An 11549-nucleotide genomic window follows, 5' to 3' on the forward strand; every position below is an offset into this window, starting at 1 on the left:
GGTCAGCAGGTGACAGCCTGCTTTATCATTGGTCCTCTGGAATTGTGCTTGGTCACCCCATTGAACAGATTCCTTCTATGTCATGTTTCCTTACAACTCAGTGGTCCTGATCTCAATGATTCTCCCAGTTCTGCTCCCTCCATGCCAGTTTTCTCAAGTTTCTCTGAACCTGTCTCATTGATCATTTCCCAGAAAACCAGGGCTCCAAAGAGGCCTCAAAGCCTTAGCCATGCCTGTATCCATCTGGTACCCCATGGGGCATCTCAGCCACCTGAGTGATACATTATCCATATGCATTCAATCAAGCAGGAGATGGGTGTTTTTTTGAAAACACTGAATGGGTTTATCATCTCAAAGTATTCCTTCTGAGTGCCCATAATGGTGTTGGTCATTCTCCTACATGCAACCTGATAGACTCTGTAAAGCACCTTATTCTGGAAGCAACATTTGGGAAAACAATTACAACAGCAGTAAGAGAAGAAAAAGAAAAAGAATCAGAACAGAGGAGGTAATAAAACTATCTCTTTTTGCAGGCAATATGATCATGTACTTGGAAAATCCCAAAGACTCAACTAAAAAGTTAGTTGAAACAATAATTTTAGCAAAGTAGGGGCAGCTAGGTGGCGCAGTGGATAAAACACTGGCCCTGGATTCGGGAGGACCTGAGTTCAAATCCGGTCTCAGACACTTGATACTTACTAGCTGTGTGACCCTGGGCAAGTCACTTAACTCTCATTGCCCCTCAAAAAAAATTTTTTTAGCAAAGTAGCAGGATAGAAAGTAAATCCACATAAATCATCAGCATTCCTATATGTAACAAACAAAACCCTGCAAGAAGAGATAGTAAGAGACACCACATTTAAAATAACTCTAGACAGTATAAAATACCTTAGAGTACACCTTCCAAAACAAACCCAGGAACTATATTGACAAAATTATAAAAAACTCTTATACAAATAAAACCAGATTGAAATAATTGGAGAAATATTAATTATTTGTGAGTAGATGGGATAAATATAATTAAAATAATTTTACCTAAACTAATTTATACAGTCAATGCCATCCTAATTAAATTGCCGATTTTTTTCACTGAATTAGAAAAAATAAGAAGATTGATTTGAAAGAACAAAAAGAATATCAAAGGAAATAAAAAACAAGGAAAGGAGAGTATAAACTATATTATAAGGCAGTAATTATCAAAACTATCTGGTACTGGCTAAGAAATAGAAAGGTCAATGGAATAGAGCAAACATACAATTTGTAGTAGGAAATAATCTTATATTTGACAAGTATAAAGACTTAAAATTTTGGAATAAGAATTCATTATTTGGTAAAAATTGGAAAAACTGAAAAGCAGTATGGCAGAAACTGGACATATCTTATACCATTTACCAAGATAAGGTCAAAAATGGATATATGACCTAGATAGAAAGAGAGAGATTACCAAAAACATTTTAAAACATGGAACATATTACTTATTAAAACTTAAGGATATGCTAACAATTTATAAATAAACAAGAGATAGAAAGTGATTAGGTATAAAATGGATAATTTTGATTACATTAAAAGAGTTTTGTACAAATAAAACAAATATAGCCAAGATCAGAAGGAAAGCAGAAAATTGGGAGAACATTTTAGACAGTTTATCAGATAAAGGTCTCATATAAAAATATATAAAGAACTTTGTCAAATCTACAAGAATATGAGTCATTCCCCAATTGATAAATGGCCAAAGGATAAGAACAGGCAGTTTTCCAATGAAGGGATCAAAACAATTTATAGTCATATGAAAAAATGCTCTAAATCATTATTGATTAGAAAAATGCTAATTAAAACAACCTTGAGATATCATCTTACATCTACCAGATTGGCTAAAATAATTGAATGGGAAAGCAACAAATGTTGGAGAGAATGTGGAAAAATTGGGACACTAATTCATTGTTGGTGGAATTGTGAACTGATCAAACCATTTTGGAGAGCAATCTGGAATTATTCCCAAAGAGTTATTGAACTATCTACACCACTATCTACAGAAATACCACTACTAGGTCTATTTCCAAAGATGATTAGGGAAAAAGGAAAATAACCTATATATTCTAAAATGTTTATAGCAGCTTTCTTTGTGGTGGCAAATAATGCCTGTCAATTGGGGAATGACTGAACAAGTTGTGGTATATACTTATGATGGAATACTACTATGCTATAAGAAATGATGAGGTCAATGATTTTAGAAAACCATGGAAAGACTTGCATGAAATAACAAAGAGCAAAATGAGCAGAACCAAGAGAACATTGTATATAGTAATAGCAATATTGTTTTAAGAATGACTTTGATGGGGGCAGCTTGCTGGCACAGTGGATAAAGCACTGGCCCTGGATTCAGGAGGATCTGAGTTCAAATCCAGCCTCAGACACTTGACACTTACTAGCTGTGTGACCCTGGGCAAGTCCCTTAACGCTTATTGCTCCGCAAAAACAAAAAACGAAAAAGAATGACTTTGAGAATTAAGTGGACTGATGCTGAATGAAGTGAGCAGAACCAGGAGAACATTGTACACAGTAACAGCAACATTGTGCAATGATTAACTGTGATAGACTTAGCTCTTCTTAGCAGTGCAATGATCCAAGACAATTCCAAAGAACTCATGATGGAAAATGTTCTCCACATCCAGAAAAAAGAACTGTGGATTCTGGGGGCAGCTAGGTGGCACAGTGGATAGAGCACTGGTCCTGGATTCAGGAGGATCTGAGTTCAAATCCAGCCTCAGACACCTGACACTTACTAGCTGTGTGACCCTGGGCAACTCACTCAACCCTCATTGGTCCACAAAAAAAAAGAACAAAAAAAGAACTGTGGATTCTGAATGCAGATTGAACCATACTATTTCTTGTTTTTGTTTTTACTTTTTTGAGGATTTCTCCTTTTTTTCTCATTCTTCTTTCACAACATGACTAATGTGGAAATATGTTTAATGTGATTGTACATATATAATCTATATCAGATTGCTTTCTGTCTTGGGGAAGGGGGAGGGAAAGGAAGGAGAAAATTTGGAACTAAAAATCTCATGAGAACAAATGTTGAAAACTATCTTTACATGTAACTGGAAAATAATAAAATACTTTTATGATTTAAAAAAAGAATGAGCGAATAAATTATTTTGACTATTATAAATACCCAAATTGATGACAAAGGACACATGAAGAGAGATACTATGGATGTTTTGGTACACACTTTATTTTTTCCTTTGGTGTCTGTGAGTCAGGGGGTCTGAACAGGTTTGTGACTTTTCTGGAATAACTCCAGCCTTAGATTTTGTGCTGTAAGGAAAAGTGATGCTGTCCATCCCTAGTATGGAGTTGAAATGATGCTCCCCATTCCTCATGTGGCGTGGGAGTGATGCCGCCCATCCCCAGAATGGAGTAGGAAGAAGGAAGAAGTGGCCTAGGGAAGCCGGCCATCTTCTTAGCTCCTTCTAATGGAATGACACTGAACTGGTTTATCAGCTTAGAACCATCCTGCCTGAGTACCCGGATAACATTTTAGCCACTCATTCCTTCACAACCTTGGCAGGCTCTGTCCAACACCTTGTGGTGGAAGCAACCTTTAGGCTGTTGAGATGATACTAAGAAAAACCCTTCGTTTTGCTCACTTTGCTTGAGACTGCTTAACTAACCGTATTATCTTCAGAAGGATAACATTCTTTGTATAGTTCCTGCAAAGGAAGGAAATGCCTCTCACAAAAAATCCTTACTGCCAAGTGTAAAACATTTGAATATGCACTAACCAGACCACGAAGCCCATCTACTTTATAGGACTTGATTTTGAATGGATCTGACATTAAGTGCCTACTATGTGCCAGGCACTGGCATTACAAAGACAAAATCAAACAGCCCCTGCCCTCTGGTAACTCACAGTCTGTCTGTTATGAGAGTTTCCACTGGAGGCTTTGACATCTTCTTGGTCCTGTCTGCAAGCTTCTGTTGACAACAGTGTCCTCGCTGACAGATATGCCAATTATGCCATTTTTTTCTGGTGGAAAAAAACTTCAATCCATTTTATGATCTCATTAATCTTCCCTGCTAGAGGGAGTCTTTCAAGGGGAGAACCACAACTTTAGGCCAAAACATACCGCAAAATCTGTCTATCCCCTGCCACACCCTGCAAAGCTGAACCCTCCCTTGAAAACAAAGAGTCAAGCAAAAATTGAATTAAACAGTGTCCATGACTCTATGCAACATTGTATGCAGCATTCTGCCCCAGGAATCTACCACCTTTCTGTGAAATGAGGGATATCTTTTATTATCTCTTTCCAGGATCGTTCCTGCGTATTCAATTCCTCAGCATGCATTTCCAGTTAGTTGGGATTTCCATTCCAATTTTGTTGTGATTCTTTGGTGTGAGATGTTGGGGGAGGTGCTTGGTTTATTTCTTCATTCATTCTTTCACTTATTTATTTATTTCTTTTTAATGTTTTAACATTCTTTTGAGTCCCAAATCCTCTCCCTCCCGGCACCTATTAAGAAGGCAAGCCATATGATATGTATATTCATGTGAAATCATGCAACATTTCCCTGGAACCCAGAGGCATTTATGGAACCGGGGATATGGACACATGTGGTGATTTTACCCTGTTTACCTTCAGAGAAAGAACTGAGTCTGAATGCAGATCAAAGCAAATTATTTCCACTTTGTTTGGTGTGTGTGTGTGTGTGTGTGTGTGAGAGAGAGAGAGAGAGAGTTTTCTTTTGGCCTCTTTCTTCTTTTGCAACATGACTAATATGGAAATAAGTTTTACATGATTGCACATACTGTTCAATTAAATTGCTTACTGTGTTAGGGAGGAGGTGGGGGGGTGGGAGGTCATTTGGAACTCATTTTTTAAAAATTAATGTTAAAAATTGTCTTTACATGTAATTGGAAAAATTATTTTTAAAAACGAAGAACTGAGTTCAAATCTGGATTCAGACACTTACTAACTATGTGACCCTGAGCAAGTCACTTAGCCTCTATTTACCAGTTTCCTCATCTCTAAAAGAAAACTAATAACAATAACAGCACCTACCTCCCTTGCAGGGTTATTGTGGGGATCAAATGAGATAATAATTTTAAAGTGTTTAGACAGTGCCTGGCACATAGTAGTATGGTATAGTTTATAACATATATACATTGCATATTGGTATATATATATTAGTACATATATTAACATATATTATGTTAGTTATTATTATACAGAGAAGCAGAGTTAGTCATTATTATTATTATTATTATTATTGAGAGAAGCAGTGATGTGTGATGGATATGGTATTGGGATTTGGATTCAAATTCTGCCTTTCCTAGTTGTATGAACAAGGGCAGGCCATTTTATTTCTCTGAGACTCAATTTCCTCATCTGTGAATTAAAGATCACAACCCTTACACAAGAATCATAGAATCTCAGAGCGAGGCCATCTAGTTCAGCATCTTAGAGATGAGGAAATTGAGAGCCAGGGACTTATCCAAGGTCACACCATGAACTGATGATGGTCGATTCTCTATGAGCCCTTCATGCTCATAATTAAATTTTTCCTTTGATACATTTGCTCATAGGACCCTAGATTTAACAATAACAGTAGCTGACATTTGTACAGCACTTACTATTGAATTAAATAATAAGTTAAATTTAGAGTTGGGAGGAGCCCAGTAAGCCCACTCCTTCATTTGACAGATGAGGAAACTCATGTAGGTTGGGTGACTTGCCCAAGGACATACAGAGAGTAAGGGTTGGAGGGAAGATTTAAAGTCCAGTGGCCCCCTCTCCAAACCCTGCAGCTTGGTCTGCCCAGCTCCCTTGATCTTACAGTCTGGGGGTGTGATCCTGACCAGTGACTGTGGGGCTGGAGATGCAGCCAGCTGCTCTCCCTGGGGACCCCCAGCTCCAGTCTGGCCTCTGAGTCTAGGTTCCCTGAGCCTCCTGTTGGGAGGCTGGTTCTCTGGTTTCCTGGCAGCAGAGCCCAGCCTTGTGATGCCAGCAGTTCCCAGACCCTGTGCATTCCCCAGGGCGCACCCTTCTGCCCTTGGTGCCCAGTCACTCTTTCCAATGCTCTGGTTGAGGTCTTCTATAAATGGGCATGCTGCTCACTGTGTGAGAGGGCTGGAAAAGGAGAAAGTGGCAGTCAGGGGGAGGGTGGGGAGGGAGGGAAGGCGAAGAGCCAGAACTTCTGCCCACACGTCTGCTGACAAGCTCACTGTCAGACTTGGCATCTTGTGACTCCGTGAATGGCTGGCACAGGAAGGGCGTGGCTAGAGAGCTGGGGGAAGGAGCCCTCCATCTCCTTCTGGGCACGTGATTCCGAGTGGCTCACAATTCTAGCTCAGTTTTCGATTAATAATGTGACCCGAGGCCAATCTCTATTGAATACAATAATAATCCTAAGAATTCTATTGCAATAGCGCCTTAAGCTTTGCAAAGTTATTTACATATAAACCTTGCAACAACCCTGTGAGGTAGGTGCTATCATCACCCACATTTCACAGATGAGGAAACTGAGGATCACGGCTAGTAAGTATCCAAGGCAAGAGTTGATTTCAATGCTTCCAGACTCCCAATCCAGCCTTCTATCTGCTATACCGTGTGGTTGTCGCTGTAAATGTAGGAGAGGGGAGTCAGGTATAAGATGACTGGAAAGGCAGGAAGGGCAGATGTGAAAGTTGTTCAAGAGAGATGTGGTAAGAGGAAAGTCAGGAAGGAGGGAAGCTGGGATCAGGGATAATGATAATGAGGTCATTGTCAAACAGGATGACTTTGAGGTCTCTACTGGCATCCAGTTCGAGGTGTCTGATAGGCAGCTGGAGCCTGGAGGCTGGAATCCCAGAGAGAGGTTAGGGCTAGATAAACCCATCTGAGAATTGTCTGCAAAGAGCTGATGGGAGCTGATGACATCACCATGGGACTTAGTCATGAGGAAGAAGAGGAGAATGCTCAGGGCAGAGTCCTGTGGGACAACCATGGCAAGAAAGCATGACCAGGACCAAGAGGCGGCAAAGGAAATTGAGGGGGATGGTCCAGGGGGAAATCCTGGAGAAAACTGTCATGAAAACTGATAGGGAAAAAAGTATCCAGGAGAGAGTGAACCACAGTCAAAGGCAACAGAGGTCAAGAAGGAAAAGGTCATTGTCTCTGGCCATTAAGAGACCATTGGGGGCAACTAGATGGTGCAGTGGATAGAGTACTGGCCCTGGAATCAGGAGGACCTGAGTTCAAATCTGACCTCAGACACTTAACACTTACTAGCTGTGTGACCCTGGGAAAGTCACTTAACCCCCAATTGCCTCACCAAAAGAAAAAAAAAGAGACCATTGAGGGGCAGCCTTGGACTCAAGAGGAGAGAGTTCAAATCCCACCTCAGTCACTAACTGTGTGACCCTGGACAAGTCACCTAACCCCAATTGCCTCCAGGAGAGAGAAACAGAGAGACAGAGACAAAGAGAGATAGAGACACAGAGACAGAATAAAAAGAGATAGAAAGAGACAGAGACAGAGAGAGAATGACCATTGGTGAAGACTCCTATCCCCACCCTCAAAGAGGGCAGCATGATGTAATGGTAAGAATTCCAGACATGTTATCAGGGCATTTGGGCTCGAAACCTAGCTCTGACTTGAGATGTGTGATCCTGGGCAAGTCACTTCCCTTTGCAGCCCCATTCTCCTCATCTATAATATGGGGATGATAAGCATCCTCTTCCCTCTCTCCAAGGGCTGTTGGGACCTAAGTTCTTCATAAACCTTGCAGCGCTATAAGAAATGGGAGCAAATCATGATCAGCTTGGAAGCCCTTTAGAGAATAGAGCAAGGCAGGACGCAAGCCTGAGATGACTTTGCATTTCCATTTCAAATCAGGTGCCCCAATATTTAACAAATGAGATGGTATTTGTAAAAGCGCCTACTTAGCACAGTGCCTGGTACCCAGTAGGTGCTGTATAAATGCTCACTTCTTTCCCTATTTATGCAGCACCTGTTAAGTGCAGGGCTTGGTCCCAGCACATTTGTTAGTGCCAATGGACAGGGCAGAAGACTCTCTCCATCCAAACAACCGCAAAACACACATCATGTCCCCAAACCACAAATTCTTGGGTAGTCCAATTGCTCTTGGATTCTTGAACACCCTCAGTCCTGAGATGTTAAGGTTGACCCCTCTCTCTTTATTCAATCCTTCTGGGGATAGTCTAGAGTTTTGGGGAGGGAAGGGGGAAGATGAGTAGGGAAACCAAGTCCTCTGAATGCTGACTGGCACAAAGTGATCAAATCAGTCACAGAAACAGAAATTGGCTGTGCCCAGGTTGCGCTTCTGGGAAGGGAAAACCTCCTACTTCCTTCCTCCCCTCCCCTCCCTCTGCCCCATGCCAGGCTTAAGGAAGAATGCCCGGCGAGTAGAAGGGCACCTCTGGTAGCTGGTGGGGCTGCCTCCCTGCCTTCTGCCTAAAGGCCTGCTGGGTAGGAGTTCAGAGGCAGGGACCCGGCTTGTAGGCCCGCCTCTGCTGCTAAATCAGCCCCCATTTAGAAAGTGCCTACTAGGTGCCAGGCAGCTGCACGCTGAAGACCCCCAGCATAAGGACAAGAGTGGAGGCAGAGAAGTTGCTCAAGAGAGATGTGGTAAGAGGAAAGTCAGGAAGGAGGGAAGCTGAGATCAGGGATAATGATAATGAGGCTGGCAGCATGACCTTGGCGAAGTGCTTAATCCTTCTGAGCCTCAGTTTCCTTCATCAATCCAGAAGGGACCTCAGAGGAGATTTCATTCAAACCCTTCATTTTACAGAGGGGCAAACTGAGGCCTAAGGAGATCAAAGGACTTGCCCTGGGTCACACAGCTAATAGATATCAGAGATAAGATTTGAACCCCTATCCAGCAACTACAGAGTGAGGGTTCTCTTCATTGTCCTATAGAGGAATGGTTAGAGCCTCCCTCAGGGCTTTTGTGGGCCTCAAGCCTGATATAAAGAGATAACAATGGGAAGGCTGTCTGGTACTACACCGGGGGAGGGTCCTTTTGTCATCCCCTCCAGAGACTCTGTGCCTCAGTTTCCTCACCTGTAAAATGAGGGGGATGGCCTAAATGACCCCTAGGGTCCCTTCTAGCTCCAGATCTGGGATGGTCTGATGTACTCCACCACCCCGAGAGAGGAGGGGAACCTGGGTTCCATCTAGTCTCCAGGGTCAGTTCTTTCTATTGTGTCACATAAAAGACCTGGGTCTGAGTCTTTACCCTGCACCAAAACAATTGGGGAAATGTAGGCCCCAGTTTTCTCATCTGGAAAATGGAGAGAACAATTCTGCACCATGGCAGGCCCTCAATAAATGATTATTGATTGATGATCGATTACTTACTTACCTCAAGCTGAGGAAAGAATAGGTCCGGAAGGGGGGTGCAGCCAGTCCTATCCCTCCACCTGCAGTGGTCATCAGCCTCTCTTTTGAAAAAATAGTTTTATTATACTATCCACTTCCAAAGAAAGAACTGATATTGGTGGAACACAGACTGAAGCATGTTTTATTTTTTTCCTTTTCTTCAAGTTTTCTTGTACAAAATGACAAATATGATAATGTTTTACATAATCCAACATGTATAACCTATATCTGATTGCTTACCACCTCAGGGAGAGGAGAGGGGAGGGAAGGAAGGAGGGATAAAATCAGAACCCAAAACTATAAATAAAAGTGTTTATTACTTTAAAATAGTTTTGGTTTTTTTAAATTCTGAAGTGAACTATTTTAAAATGTCATTTCCATACATGCAGCAAAACACAAGAGTATTCACAATGAATTCCTCCATCTCCATTTTATGACTGTTTTGAAAACACATGGAGTAAATTCAGCATGTTCCTTTCAAAGCTTGCCCTGCCTGTCAGGGGAGAAAGGAGAATTAGAAATAGTGATGCTAAAAAGGGGGGGGGCATTGTAATAGTTTTTTTAAATCCACAGAACCCAAGGAAGCTCAGAGAAATAGACAGGTAGGGAATAAAAAACATGATAACAAAGGAGCATAGTAAAAAAACAAAACAAAACCCTGCTTTCGGATCTGCCATCAGTGGGTTGACTCAGGCACGATGCAGATTTTCGTGAAGACCCTGACAGGGAAGACCATCACCCTTGATGTTGAACCATTTGATACTATTGAGAATGTCAAGGCGAAGACACAAGATAAGGAAGGTATTCCCCCTGATCAGCAAAGGTTGATTTTTGCAGGCAAGCAACTGAAAGATGGATGGACTTTGTCTAACTACAACATTCAGAAGGAGTCTATGCTCCATCTTGTTCTGAGACTTAGGGGTGGTGCCAAGAAGAGAAAGAAGTCTTATACTACTCCCCTTAAGAACAAGCATAAGAGAAAGAAGGTTAAGCTTGCTGTTCTGATGTACTATAATGTTGATGAGAATGGCAAGATCAGCCACCTTCAATGAGAGTGCCCTTCTGATGAAAGTGGTGTTGGAGTCTTTATGGCCAGCCATTTTGACAGACATTTTTGTGGCAAGTGTAGTCTAACCTACTGCTTCAACAAGCCAGAAGATAAGTAAATGTTTATGTGTTAATGAAGAGTCAACTAAACACAAAACAACAACAACAACAAAAAACCCATCCCAAAACAAAACCCTGAATCCCCCATGTTCATGTCCAGAAATGTGTCCCATTCTGTCTATTTCCTCTTTGTTAGGAGGCAGTTAACTAGCTTCATCATCACCCTACACATCCATGGCTGGATACTGCTTCGATCAGTGTTCCAAAGTCTGTTTTTCTTTAGAATATTGTAAAAAAAAAAAAAGAATATTGTTGTACCTGTCAGTTCACGCTGCTCAGGATTCTCTGAAATCATCTCTTTCATGGTTGTTATGGAAAAATAACATTCCCTTACATTTATATATAATAAGTGCAACCATTCTGCTGTTAAGAGGAACTCCACACTCTTAGAGTCTAGGGTTTTCCTTTCCCCCCTCCCTTTTAATCTTCCCTTTAGGGTCAGGAAATTTATTTTGCTTATGGTTATTTCTTCTTAGATATGATCCTCCTTTCCCTATCTTTATTTCCCTCTTGAGTTTGATGTATTTCTACACCAAACTGCGTGGGTGTGTCCAACCCTCCTTTGTCCCCATTAGATAAAAGTAAGGTCTGTCTGATGCCTACTTTCTTCTTTCCTCTTCAACCCAATCATGAGAACTAGAAAGTTTGATTCCCCTTTTTTCTTTTTACAATAATTTGTTCCTCTTTTTGCCCTCCTTTCTCATCTTCCTCTTCAAACCCTCAAAACAGACCCAATCTATCCTCAGAATCTCCATGTTTCTTATTTCAAGGTCTCTCTGGGCTCTTATGTTCACATTTCAAAGTCTCTTCTTGGGGCAGCTAGGTGGCGTAGTGGGTAGAGCACCGGCCCTGGAGTCAGGAGTACCTGAGTTCAAATCCAGCTTCAGACACTTGACACTTACTAGCTGTGTGACCCTGGGCAAGTCACTTAACCCCAATTGCCTCACTTAAAAAAAAAAAAAGAATCAAAGTCCCTTCTCAGCTCTGGTCTTTTCATCA

General features: G+C 41.4%; 1 pseudogene; it reads left to right on the forward strand.

The window, feature by feature from the left end:
• Nucleotides 1-2504: 2504 nt before the first annotated feature.
• On the forward strand, nt 2505-10588 carry LOC122728425 (annotated as a pseudogene).
• Nucleotides 10589-11549: the final 961 nt, after the last annotated feature.

This window comes from Dromiciops gliroides, chromosome 5, assembly GCF_019393635.1.
Source record: "Dromiciops gliroides isolate mDroGli1 chromosome 5, mDroGli1.pri, whole genome shotgun sequence".
In the NCBI taxonomy this organism is placed as follows: domain Eukaryota; kingdom Metazoa; phylum Chordata; class Mammalia; order Microbiotheria; family Microbiotheriidae; genus Dromiciops; species Dromiciops gliroides.